The following is a 13911-nucleotide window of genomic DNA, read 5'->3' as shown; positions in this document are numbered from 1 at the left end:
AACAATCCAGGAATGCAAAACTGGAGGATTTTAATGTATGTCATTAATTTAGCCACAGATTAAATAGACCAAAACTGCTCATCATGTTCATGTTTATGAGTACTAGATCACCATGAAAAAGAAAATCAAATAAATAAATGTGAGAAAAATGTGGTACAATTATACGGAAGAGGATTAGGGCCATGGAGAAATAAAAAAAAAGGTCATAGACAATTCTGACTTTAAAGTCAGAATTCTGACTTTAATCTCAGAATTCTGACTTTAATCTCAGAATTCTGACTTTATTCTCAGAATTCTGACTTTAAACTCAGAATTCTGACTTTAATCTCAGAATTCTGACTTTATTCTCAGAATTCTGACTTTAATCTCAGAATTCTGACTTTATTCTCAGAATTCTGACTTTAATCTCAGAATTCTGACTTTAAAGTCAGAATAGTGCGCTACAGTCGCATGTGAGCCACATTCTTCACTTCAGCACTGCCGAGTCCAAGGAGCTGCCGGAGTGAAACCAACAAAATTGACGTCTGTAAGTGTCTTTTTGCACGCTGAGGGTTGACCAGAGGAGCTCATTTCGCTAATGGAAGAACAGAGGGTAAGTAAAAAGAAATCGTTTTAAACTGAATCTTGTATGAACGGTTACGGGCAGCAGGCTATGCTAGCATTTTGCATCGGTCATGCAGGGCTTTGCATAGCTGGTGCAAAAAATGCTTTGTGATAGCACCCATTGTCGTGCCCGTTTATATCAACAACTACCTTATAATTTCGTTTTTTATACCCTTCAGAAAATACTCTCTGCGTATGTCTAACAGATTGTCGTGTTTTACTATGCAGCATCATGCCCACTGATCTTTTAGTTTACACGTCCAATAACTTTAACGTTCGGTTTTCAGCCTTCTCTTCACGTGACAGACACGTTCTCTATTTTTATTATCTCATTGTTAAACAAACACTCTGCAAACGACGGTCCCCCGTCACAGAATCATACCCTTTCATAACATTTAATACAATATTGTAATTTTTGTTATTCTGTATCTGCACGAGTTTAAATAAAGTTCAGGTGGTGGAAGTCACGTGACACCTCGGAGTAGAGTTGCGTATCCACGGCAACCGCCGTTTCTTCTTCGTTGAACCGTAGCAATGTGTTTACTATTTAGCACATTAGCACCCACATTAAGCTATCGGCACCGCTGCAAACTTCACAGGGTACAGTTTATTATTATTTTTACAGGGCGGGTTTTTTTATTTTATTTTTATTGGGCGGGGGGTTTTTAAACACCGCGAAGCTTGATCGTTACGTCATTATGTACGTAGTTCTGCAGAATCGGATGATTGACTCTTCTGTAGACTACTATTTTCTATTTTCTCAGCTGCATTTTCATAGTCCGTTCGGATTCACCTGATTAACCACATTTGTCCAGTTTTAGTGGGCATATAAATGGCCAACAAGTACATTTATGTCAAATGTTTGCACACAGCAAGAAAGAAAGAAGCTCCATTTATCACTTTTTTATTTATGCTTCTGAAAATACTACTGGACTTGTTTTTTTTCCTATATGTTCCCTGTGACATCAAATAATACTCATTTCTTTTATAACTAATGTATTTTTCTTTTGTGCAGATTGACAGTGATGTCATTGCTGTGGAGGATCCAGAAATGACACTTCACATCCCTCCCTGTGGAGTCTGCAACATGTCATTGCAGAAAGAAGTTCTTTTGCTGAGATTTCTTCCCATCAGATGCTAGACTCTACATTAGACACTGGAAACTTGTTCTTGTTATTATTTTTAAGCACATTTATTTATTTATCTGTCGTTTTTAATGGAGCTATGGTAACAAAGTAATTTGACTGTTTTGTCGTTTTTTCTTAAATATATGTGCGATAGTACATATCTGAGAATACCTGCAGATAACTGACATACCTTTTCCTTTTAATTTGAATTTATTTCTGATTCATTTTCTGAACCCATTTTGTCCCTTTTGGGACCTAGGGGCTGCTGGAGCCTATCCCGGCCTCTTATTTCTTCTGTGAAATTTAAAGAAATATTTATAACTAAACACATTTTTTCTCATTTTATTATTTACTTTTAATTTTCAGTATTTCCATAACAGATGCATCAAATAATAGTAACCTAAGATCAAAAGTATTAAATCAACTGTATTTCCATTATATGATTTATTTGTTTCCTTTTGAAATATTCGGCCACTTGCATTACATGTGTTAGTTCTGACCTTTTAAATAATGTTAGCAACTCCTGTTTAACTCACACGTGGTAAAAAAGGTGTTATGGTTCCTATAAATTCATACAAAAACATTTCAGAAGAAAGACCTTTATTCATACATTTTTATAGAAACATTACAGTTTATAATTTATAACATAGCAACAATTTATCATTAAGTTATGCATATTATAATAGGGAATGTGTTAAATTTGCTTCTTCTCTTCCCATTTCAAGCATTAACTGTTTAGTTTGTATAATGAAAAGTAAGATACAGGGATGTATACTCAGATTGTGACTTATTTTTGTTTCTTCATATATGTGCTGTTCCTGTGTTGAAGGAAGTATGTTCCAATTGACCATGATTGAAACAATAAACTCAAATTAATGTTGTTTCTAATAACTGCTTCCAACTTAGAATAGTCTTATTTTCAAAATAAACTTCTCTCAGCTGCACAATGACGTACTGGTTAGCAGGCGTGCCTCATAGCAAGAGGGCTTCAAATCCCAAAAGGGTCCTGTGTGGAGTTAGCATGTTCTCCTGCATACATGACCTTCCGGCAGCTTCTTCCATCAGTCCAAAAAGCATTATAGTTGATTAATGTAAAGTGTGTGAATGGTGATTGTGTGTGTTGTGTCTGTCCCAGAGCTGCATCATCCTCCAAAGCGATGACATCACGGTCAATCTGCACAAAAGAAAAATTAATTAATAATAATAATTTAAAAAAAAAGTATGAGTTTTACTTGATGTCACAGTAAAAATATAAGAAAATTACCATCTTCTTTTTCTCCAAATTAAGTCTTGGCATGTGGAGTTCCATTTTTCTGCATGTCAGCTAATAAGACGATAAAACATAAAATGACGTGGAGGGAGGCATGAGAGCTAAATATTGTAATAAAGTCAAAATGTAAAAAAGTCAAAAAGGTAGGTGAATGCAAACAACTGCAGTGTGCAGAAATGCACAACTTGAAACTCCGTCCGTGAGACTGTCACAGATGTCGATAACAGCATACAAAGTTTTAAAAGACGTTATACAGTTACAAAATGCTAGCATAGTCTGTCGCCGTTTCATTAAACAATTCTAAATTAATCTCTTTTTACTCACCTTCTGTTAACACACTGGCCTCCTGGTAAACTTCAGCACGCAACGAGAAACTTAAAGAGGACATTTTCGTTAGTTCCACTCAGCATGTATGACTCCACAGTGCTGCTAAAGCTAACTGAAGGAAGTAGCTCACAGGCCTCCGTAGTTCTGAGATTAAAGTCAGAATTCTGAGTTTAAAGTCAGAATTCTGAGATTAAAGTCAGAATTCTGAGATTAAAGTCAGAATTCTGAGTTTAAAGTCAGAATTCTGAGATTAAAGTCAGAATTCTGAGATTAAAGTCAGAATTCTGAGTTTAAAGTCAGAATTCTGAGATTAAAGTCAGAATTCTGAGTTTAAAGTCAGAATTCTGAGTTTAAAGTCAGAATTCTGAGAATAAAGTCAGAATTCTGAGATTAAAGTCAGAATTTTCTATGCGCTTTTTTTTTCTTTGTCCATGGCCCTAATCCTCTTCGGTACAATTATGAGACAAAAAGTCAAAATTTAAAGAAAAAAATAAAGTTGTACAATTATTATTTTTTAAATCACCATTTTATGAGAATACAATCGTAAATTTAAGGAAAGTCTTCATTTTACAAGGAAGAAGCCTTGCTTTTTTAAGAAGTAAAGTTATGATTTCATGATAATGAATTTTTACATTTGCAAAATAAAGTAAAGTATATTCAGAGATCCTTGAGCAGTGTCACATTCATCTGAGTTCTTTCTAATTTCTCTTAATTTTAAAAGATAAAGGTAACATTTTATTATCGAAAAAGAAAGCATAATTTTCATTGTATAATTATGACTTTTTTGAAGGAGAAATTGACAACTTTAGGCTAGTAAAGTGTTGAACTTTTTTTTCATAATTGTCCAATTCTGACTTTTTTCTAATTGTTTTACGCCCTTCTTCTCACATGTATGTTCATTTTTCTTCTGTTATGCTGGCGCTAATACTGCAGAAGTATCAAACATATGCTTTAATTTTATATTCAATCTTCCTACTGAGGGAAAGATGTTTTTTGAGAGCTGCGCTCTTGACAGGAAATTGCCTTCCTCTGCCTACTCCAACAGCCAGACCTTCACCACAATAACAGTTTGTGCCCCGCAGGAGCAGCATGACCTTGTTTGATTCAATTTAAGGGGGAAAAACTGCTTAATTGAAACTGAAGCCACCTCTGCAGTGAAGGAATCCAACAATATTCAGCATCTGGCAGCATCATGGGTGCCCATTGTGTCAGAAGATGCACTTCACAAACTCATTAAGTCAGAATTATGGAAGAAACAAACACAATAACTGCTCTAAGGGATCTTTTGCTTTGGGACACTCAAAAAAACAAATTTAAGGGAAAGTAGTTGTCAAAAGATTTTAAAAAAAGATATTCAAGACTAAAGTTTTCATTTGTGCATATTATTATGTAATTAAACGTCTGTTTTGCTCCCTAAATTGTGCAGAAATGCATGAGTTTCTCAAGAACTCGGGGATCAGTTGTGTTCCACTTTACCCTCACAGAGATGAATGGCTCTTGTTTAGTGACAGAAAAAAAATCTTTTCTTTATGAAGCACTCACACACACTTCTTACGCGCCCATGAAAACCCAGCTGCACCCACTCCACCCTAACCCTTGGGACGGTTGCCTTGGTTACAGCAACCATGCCGACATAATTTGGGTGAAGGAGGGTGGAGTAGAAGGGGAGTAGAGGTTACTTCCTCACCCTCCACTCACAAACACGCAAACAGACACATGATTGATTTGGAGAAAACCAACCATCAAGACAGACGCAGCAGGAAGAACGCAACACAAAAACAACACATCAAAGCTCTTTAGCCGAGGGGGGGTCTCTATACATGCACATATTTCAGAAGATATTTCATCTGTATTTAAAGGCTGTTAACACACATGCACGACAACAAAGATCCTTCAGATGTTGACTAAATGCTGCTGGGAAGCCCAGCTAAAACTTCTAAATGAGTGCTTTCAGAAGTTGTGATAAAATAAGTGAGTGCAAGCTTCAGCATTTAGTGATTAGGGACTATTCAATCAGAACCAGAAAACTTTATTTATCCCAGGGGGAAATTGCATTTACAGCAGAGCTCCTATGACCAAAAGATAGGATTTAGACTGGAAAAGTCCGTTGGTCCGCTTAACTTGGTCCGGATTAAGTCCTGAATCTTGCAGTTGGACTGTATTCAGACGGCCGTCTACAGTACATTTTCCTTACGCCACACTCTAGTCATTAGTACGCTGAAAATACTGCCCCCCCTACTGACTGCGTGCAAATACCACCCACACGATACATAAGCGCCTGTAGGATGCAAACTACACTCTGATTATCTCATTTCTAAAAGTCAGGCTGCACTGCAAGGACAGTACTTATCAACTGAACAGCACTTATTTTGCAGGATTTGGTGGGTTAGAAAAAAAGGAAATTACGCACGACACACCTGTATCTCACCTACCTCGGCCCTACTTACCCTTACATGTTTGCTAAAGGGGCCCTTCAATCTTACCTGTAGAAAGGTGCATGAAGATTTTTAGTTCTACTGGCTCACCGAGCGCAGACCGTCTGCGTGCCCTGTACGGGTTTACCCTTATTCTAAGCCCGTTTTCACCCATAAAGTCAGTTAAGACTACAGCTTTGTTCTGTATCAGACAGGAGGAGGATACATCAGAAAATGTTTTGTTTTTATTTTTAATCAATGCATTTTATTATTTCTGTAATGACTTGATTTTTTTTCTTGTACTGTCTACACAAATCATTGAAGAAAAAAGGTTCAGCGCATTGTCTAGCGGGTCTAGATGACCCAACTCCCAATGTTAAAGTGCCCAGGATAGCACAAGGGTTAAAGAAGAAAGACTGCCTTACGTTTTTTTGTCTTTTAATCACATCCTTCTCAAACTGCTTGTTTTCCTTTATTTTGTTAAGTGGTTATATTATGGCCCTCTTCATACCAACTTTAAAGAATTATGATACTTGAAGTTGAGATCTAGTATTGCTCTAACGAGCAAAGCTGCAGGCCTTAGCCGATTGTCACCAGAAGAGTACTTCATCCTTGTGATAAACTGCAGACATGTTGCTCATGCATCAATGCAACCGTGAAGTGGTCCTCTTACAGGAAGCAAAGCACCGTCTGGCATTATCAAACCCTGTCATCGCCTTCATGAGATTTTTGAGATATGTGAGAACAGATAAAATTAGCGAGAAGGTTAACAGGCAGAAAAACAATTTTCTTGTGCGGGTCAGTGAAAGCAGCCCGATATGTTCACACATGCCCGAGCCGCTTTTATCAACATTGAGCTGGCAGGCGGGTCAAAGAGGGCCTTGACCTCTGATTGGAACCAATTGGCCTCTGACTTCTGTCACTAGGAATCAAAGACGGACAAAGTTACGAAGTAAAGGAGCGGACACACTAGGACATAATCCTATGGCTCCACGCATGCACACATGCAAAGAATATCTGTGCATGAATGGCTCCTTTATCTCAAATTTTTCTGTTTAGGTGTTCTGTTTACATAATGCTCTTTTATGCGCGAGAATGAGTGAGTGTTCTTGTCAGTGGGCTGATATTTTTATCCGCAGTGAACATCAGATTAAAGGCAGCAGGTCATGGGAGCTCTGCTGGACCTCGGCGTGATTAGAGCAAATGTGTGGCGTGTGATGCGGCTGAGAACATTCCTGTATTGTGCAACATTGACTCACACACACACGCATGCACATGCACGCACAGACTTCTTACATCTGTGTGCTGATGGAGCCGTGAACAAAGACAAATGCACACGAGTCAGAAGGAATCCATGGAACGAGGCAGGAAAGTATTCATCGGTGGAGATTCAATTTTGGACACTCAAGCTGATAAATCAGTTGTTAAATCCATCTTTATAGGGCAGTTAATCCAAATGAAGTACTGGCAGTAAATTTGTTAAACACTTACGTTTCCTTTTTACTTTTACTGATAAAAATAAAAGCAGAGCTTCTGAGCAAGTTTGAACTCACAGATTTCACTTTTTCAATGTAGTTTTTTTTTCAGCTTAATGCGTTACTGGCTTCCAAATAAAGGCCCAAAAATTCCACCGCAGCTTTTCATTATGTCTCTTTTTGATATCTGCAGCAGATCTTTAGACAAAAGTTTTAGTGTAAAAATATTCAGAAAAGCACAAAGAATGTGCAGGAATTGTTTCTGATCAGCTGGCAGGCGTTTACTCAGCTGCTCCATGTGCTTCTCACTGACTGCCAGAACCAGGGCGCACTTCTTTTTTGTATTTAAAAGAAAGTGCTCTGGAAAATTTTAGGGTTTCCTCCCTTTTCCGCTGCTCCACCTTTCCATCAAGTTTAAAAATAATAATGATGTCATACCTCCGACTGGATTCTCACCTGCAATGAGCGCTCAGACTGTTTTAAGTTTTAAGAAACCATAAAATTTTGATTCCAGCAGGCGCCGTTTTGCACAATGAAGTGCGTTCAGCCGGGCTGAACCGGTCTCTAATGCTGTACAAGCGTCCTCATTAGAGTAAATGGAAGTGTCACAGCACTTTGTACTTTTGAACATGTTGTGCTCTGGTGGTGTGGTGCATCATTCTTGTCATTTGTGCAGAAATGAAGTAACCAAAATAACAAAAGAGGCTGAAAACAAGAAAAGTAGCAAAAGAAGGGAGGAATCCGATAGGAAGAAGTCCAATTGAAGGCAGTGAACATCAGTTAAGCTTTTCCACATTAGCAACACCAGACCGTATCAGTACGGTGGCCCTGAAGTTCAAATCACATCAACAAATTGCTCCACACAAACAATAAAACCCGTTGATTGGCGGAAGGTAATTACTACAAAAGAAAGCGCCAAACCAGCTCCAATGTATTCCTCGCCATCTTCTCTCATACAACAATAAAGGACTTGTATATAGAGCTGCCGGATGACCTCCACTGTTGTTGATAGCTTCGCTTTTGCTCTAGTTGCAAAGCCACGCAAATCAGTCTACACCCTGCATGGGCCGTGATGGTCCAACTTTGGGTGTGCCTGAATTGCTTGGACCATTCTAAACCATACTGGACCGTACCTAACCGTACTGCAAAGTGGAAACGAGGCTTAAGAAACCAGAAAAGGTAAGACATCCCTGATTGGACGATGACGTTTGAGTTTTGAAGAAGGATGTCTTAGCTGAACTTTGGTAAAAAACTGATTGAACAGTCGTTGAACTTTTGCAGTAGCTGATGTGGTCAGAAGCGTGAAAAAATATCCTCTGTCAGAGAACATTGTCATGCTAAATAACTTCCTGTTGAAAAGGGGAACAAACGCCATCATCCAATCACTGATGTCCATTGACGTCCTATAACATCTACTTTATATTTATCTTTCTTATGATCTTTCATTTGTTTTGCACTGAGTGATTTGCACATCAGGGCCACCATACATTAGGGCTGAAATGAAATGTAAACTGAAGGGCTGGTAAGATGGCTGATGATGGATTGTTTTACACTGTGTGAACTGAATTGAGGGGAAAAAAGGAGGATGCTTTTATGACTATAAGTTTCTTTGTAAGCCTTGCAAAAGCTTTTGGAAACATTGATTTCCACATATAATTTGCTGCACAAATATACAAGCTATATAATATAGCTATATATATAGCTATACAAGTATTCTCCTTCAAAAGTGTGAAGCATTGTCCATCTAAAAGCTTCAGGAACCTCCACACGTGTGTTCACTCTTGTTCTGTCTCTGCAAAAGCATCTGCCTTTGTCCGTCTGTTTGTCTGCTCAAAGAGCCCCAGGGAGCTTCAGCTGTCTGGTGCAGCGTCCCCAAAGGGACAACTGTGTTGGCTGCACCACCAGAGGCGGGGGCTATGTTTGAGGGGGGCAGCATGAGGAAACCAGGGCACATTTCCTGTGGAAATGGGGTTATCACTTCACCAATTACTGTTACAATTACAGTGGGAAGCCCGCAGAAGCCTGGGAAAGAAGCCCATAGGCTCACAGATGGGCACTGGTAGGGAGAGATGCTTTTGCACGCACACACACATTTGCCGTAACAGCACCTTCAAAACTCACAGACTGTGTTTTTAATGCTAAACCACGTGTTGTGCTGCTGCTTTTTTGATTAAAGTGTCTGACAGTGTTGTAGTGAATGTCTCTGATGTCACCTCCTGCTGCGACCGAGCAACAGAGTCGTCTTCACACCGGGGCTCAAGTTTCTCCAGATGAAGGATTATCCGTCTGCTGCATCCTCAAAGCATACCTTTTAGACTCCACTCTGCAAAGCCCTACATCTTACCAAAAATACATGTCCTATTTCCAGTCAAGTTAACTTGTTCCACTTGACGTGAGATGCATTGACGCAACAGGAACATTTCACTGAGGTAGCATCACTTGTTCTTAGTAAAATGTTGGACATTTTTACTTGCTATGAGCAAACTAAAAACAGAAGACGATATTGGCAGATTCTGCTGGCTGAAGTATTACTACTACAGAACACGAAATAGAGAAGACCTTCAAGAAAAGGGACTCCAAAGACTATTCTGAGTATAATTTCTTTGTATAATTATACTATTGTTCAGCAATTTTGTGTATGGTCGAAGCAGAATTTGATCAGCTGAGACAGCTGAGAAGGGGGTCCTGAGAGAAAACAGACTGCATGCACAGAGAAGAAGTGTTATGGATTCACTACGCAAAAGTGTTCTATTTAAATGCACTACAAGTATCCTTAGACTATACTAAAAGTTAGGCAGTTTACTTGAACTTTACTTTTATATACTATACAAATATTGTAAACTTAAAATGTTCCAATTTTGTCTAAAGAAGTATTCTGTTAGTATACGTCCTACACTACTCGTACATGGTCTGTAGTATACTTGCTATACTTATACTTAAAGTCTGATTCTGATCATCTTTTGATCTATTCTAAAAGTGTTGCCGGTGGTCTTTTATGCCCTTTTAGCCCAATTCCAAAAATCTGTTTCGTTTTCTAGAACATACTTTCTGCAGAGCAGCAGTAGTTCATTAGGAATTCACCTTTGAATTGCGGGCAGGACCGTTGGCGTTGAGCGACCCTGCCTATACTTCCCATCATCCCTTTGTTTACATTCTCTCCCACTAGCTTACAGCCCCTAACGACCCCAACCTAGCTTTGGTGCAACAAAAATGGCGAGCAACATTAATGCTATTCAGCCATAAGTTTTGAGCCAAAAGCCAACTCGGATGAGGAAAAGGAAGACGTATGTGGATCTATTTGTCTACGAGTGGTTGCAGCTGGATTAGTTCCTGTGGCCCCGTGATGAATGGATGGATGGATGGATGGATGGATGGATGGATGGATGGATGGATGGATGGATGGATGGAAATGTTTTTCACACACGGCTCAAAAAGGCATTCCGATTCTAATATCTGCTCTCCGAGTGTGGCATTTGCATTCATTTTTCAGAAGGAAAAGTTTGTTTTTGGCAATGTGAATACTTTTCCTGCCTGTCAAACTGATGATTTTTTGTGGTCAGTTTTGAAGCTGCTCACGTGTGGAGTGCCCCCCCCATACTTATAAACCATCTAGTTTCTGTTCTGCTAGGACTCACACGTGCGCACACAAACATACCACAGCAGAATTATAGCTAAACACACAGACACAGCACGTCTGGACTGTGTCACCTACAGACCAGAGCACATGCACAGCCCGACCTTCAACCTTTAGACAAATGAATATTCATCATAATCAGACAGTTGGGTTTGGGTCACCATGTTGAGGAACACACACAATTAAGCCCATTCAAAGTTTAATCTGAATAATATTTGTTTTTTTTTTCAAAAAGAAGGCTGAACTTTTACATTCACACAGTAACATGTACTTTAAATATGAGGTCGTGGTGACTTGCTTTGCTGGCAGATAAATTCTTTCAGTAGGCAGCCGTGGCAGGTTTTTTCCACTCATTTGATCTTTCATTTTTCAGAGAAAACGGAAGGTAAAAATGTCACAGGGACAGCATTTATGGTTGAAGACCCGCTGGGATGAAAACAGTTATTTTGGTGCTTTTAACATGTTCTTGGTACTTTTTCCTGACAACTGAGGACGAAAATTAAGCACAAATTTGCCTTTCTGAGTATTTCTTTATTCAAATCGTTGTGAATCATGAGCAGACAAAAAATGCGGTTGGAAAATGAGCTTATTTGTTTTCTAGAAAATAAGCTGGGAGGGCCACAAGCTCCCTGCTCCGCTCCAGTCTGATGCATCCACTTGTAGACAATTAGATGCATGTACATGTAAGCTGGCATCTGGCTCAAACCTGTATGTCATTTTTTATTCCACCAATAATGTTAGGTTGGAGGTGTCCAGGGCTGTGAGCCAGTGGGAGAGCACGTAAACAGAGAGCTCTCAGCAACAGAGAAGGGGAGGGGATGAGGGTTACTGCGTGCCAACAGTCCTATCCACGACTCGGAAGGAAATTTCTAAAGAACTCCAAAGAACTAAAAACGGCATGAGAACGCTTTTACAATAGGTGAAAAGATGATTGGAGAGGGTCTTCAAAGTCCAACTCCAAACATATTGTTGTGTTTTATGTTCCCAGTCGTCTTTTAATTAGGATTTTGCCGTATTTAGGCAGAATCAAAAACCTGTTTCATTTTCATTTTCATGGATCGGAGCAAGGAGACTTTGTCCCACCCATTGACCTGCTACGCCACAAAAGAGTCCTTTTTTTGTCTCCTCTTGACTCACCACATTTTGAATGAAGAAATGCAGTTTTAAAACCCAATTATCTTCAGTTAAAAACCTTTTTATTGGAGTGGGTCTTTCACTAACTTACTCACAGATGTTTCCTGATTGATCCAACAATACACTAAGTACTCTTTGCCTTTGTAACCAATAAAATAGTAGAAAAAGTTTTTGGTATACTATTAAGAAAATAAGGTCATTTTTTCAATACAAACATAAAAGTGACCTTATGCTAAATAACTTTAAAAATAGTCATTAAATTCAAAGTATTTGGGTGACAACATAGATTTAAGGATTAGCTTCACAGAATGTGGCATCAAAACTCATTTATAGATTCTTTTAAATTTGAGATTATTTTAATAGAAATTGTCAATCGTGAGGCTGAAGATCAGCTTGTTTCAGGCACTTCAAACACCTTTTGCTGAGAAAAAAAAAACGTACAAGCTTGTAATAATTTCCTTTCCTGCATCTGCATTGTGGAGTTTTCTCATTTCTGGAGAATAAAAAAAAAATGTTTTTAAATATCACTTAAATTTTCTCTTAGTTTAATCTCCTCGGTCTGCAGTAAAGGCCTGGTTTATGACTTTGAGGTCGACTCTCGCCAGGAAACAATCACGGTTCCCTGGACTGGGGACTCTGAAGTCGTTGCACTGTTTCCTCTTTAAGCTCTGACTGCAGCAAAAGAGAAATAAGTCAACTTTCTGCAAGGTCTAACAAATGTCCACACCCAAGTGAAAGACTGCTGCAGTCTTTTATTTCCCTTTGGCTCCTACTTCTTGGCTCCGCTTCAAAGCTGCATGCACACACAGTGCTACTTAGGAAGACAAGTAATAAAAGTATTCCAGTATTTTATAAACACAGGCATGAGAGAAGCAGTTCTTCTGTGGAAGTTAGGGATAATCATCATGTCTTCTGTGATTTACAATCAACTTTGAGGATCAATTTTATGAAGAATCTCCATTTTAGAGTCCAGATGATAAAGCCGCCTATCAGTTACTCTACATCCTCTGGATTTTTAAACAGGAAAAGGAAGTCCAACTTTCAACCTTTTGTGGCAAAACTCCATCACTTAAATAACAGACAGAATCAGATTATTGTGGTTTCTTCTTCTGTAATCACCCACAGGAACATCAGCTCGCTAACATCAAAGCAAACAAATCAGATATTTTTGCTCTGGTAGTGGAAGAAATCTGAAACAAGACATCATCTGCACCTACAATGGAAATCTTTTTGGAAAATAGGTTTCTTTGTTTTAAGACTGAAATTTGGACCAGCGTGGGGCAATTTCCACCCAACCCCTGAGTATCTGCTCCACCAGCACACCCTCAGACATCCTGCATCTGCAGTTCACCTCAGTCTACAGCTAATGAGGTAAAGCTTTGGTCAGAGTAAGTCCAGGACTGGTGATACCATCTGCTCCTGGTTTCCCGCTGGCCAACAGGTTAAGTGTACCTTTGTGGATTTAACTCCCTAACGCCTCTCAAGTGAAAGGAATGCTGTGAGAAATATACATCTGCGCTTTGCTGAAATGAGGGCCCGTAAACGACACATTGGGGTTAGTAAAATGCTGCGCATTCATGAAATAATCATCAATTTACACTCTTGTTTCTGCTCACTTAAGAAGGGTGGAAACATTCCTCACCCTTTACTATGGCCTTCTTACTTCAGAGGACAGTGGCATAAATTTAAATTCCCTGTTGGCTTTTGGAGCAAACTTGTTTTTTTTTTCTTCAAAATTTGTTTATTACAATATTCTAAAAACAAATCTGGAGTTAGCAAGACCCATGAAGGAGCAGAAAGCCCCACAGCTGCAGATCACTGATGGGAGGTCAGAGTCAAGCAAATTAATACTTAGGGGAAATGGAAGAAGCTTGTGGGTTTTTCCTTAATACCAGGCTTGAGGCTAGACATTTCTCAGGAGTAAAGT

At 39.0% G+C, this 13911-nt stretch overlaps 1 protein-coding gene and 2 long non-coding RNA genes across 4 annotated transcripts in view; 1 reads left to right on the top strand and 2 right to left on the bottom strand.

Annotated features, from left to right (window-relative positions):
• Window positions 1–13911, bottom strand: part of LOC101167868 (semaphorin-3ab) — a 73024-nt gene that overhangs the window by 48566 nt on the left and 10547 nt on the right. The gene's annotated exons all lie outside the window — the stretch shown is intronic.
• Window positions 346–2621, top strand: LOC111947649. The gene is made up of 2 exons (XR_002873512.1): window positions 346–592; window positions 1619–2621. It is a non-coding gene; the product is annotated as an uncharacterized LOC111947649 (long non-coding RNA).
• LOC111947648 lies at window positions 2314–3516 on the bottom strand. The gene is made up of 3 exons (XR_002873511.1): window positions 3325–3516; window positions 2995–3054; window positions 2314–2904 (listed from the first exon to the last, which is right to left on the bottom strand). It is a non-coding gene; the product is annotated as an uncharacterized LOC111947648 (long non-coding RNA).

The sequence above is a fragment of the Oryzias latipes genome, chromosome 7 (genome assembly GCF_002234675.1).
Source record: "Oryzias latipes chromosome 7, ASM223467v1".
Classification (NCBI taxonomy): Eukaryota; Metazoa; Chordata; class Actinopteri; order Beloniformes; family Adrianichthyidae; genus Oryzias; species Oryzias latipes.
Note: the sequence above shows the minus strand (reverse complement) of the source record. Positions and strands in the feature narration are given on the sequence as shown.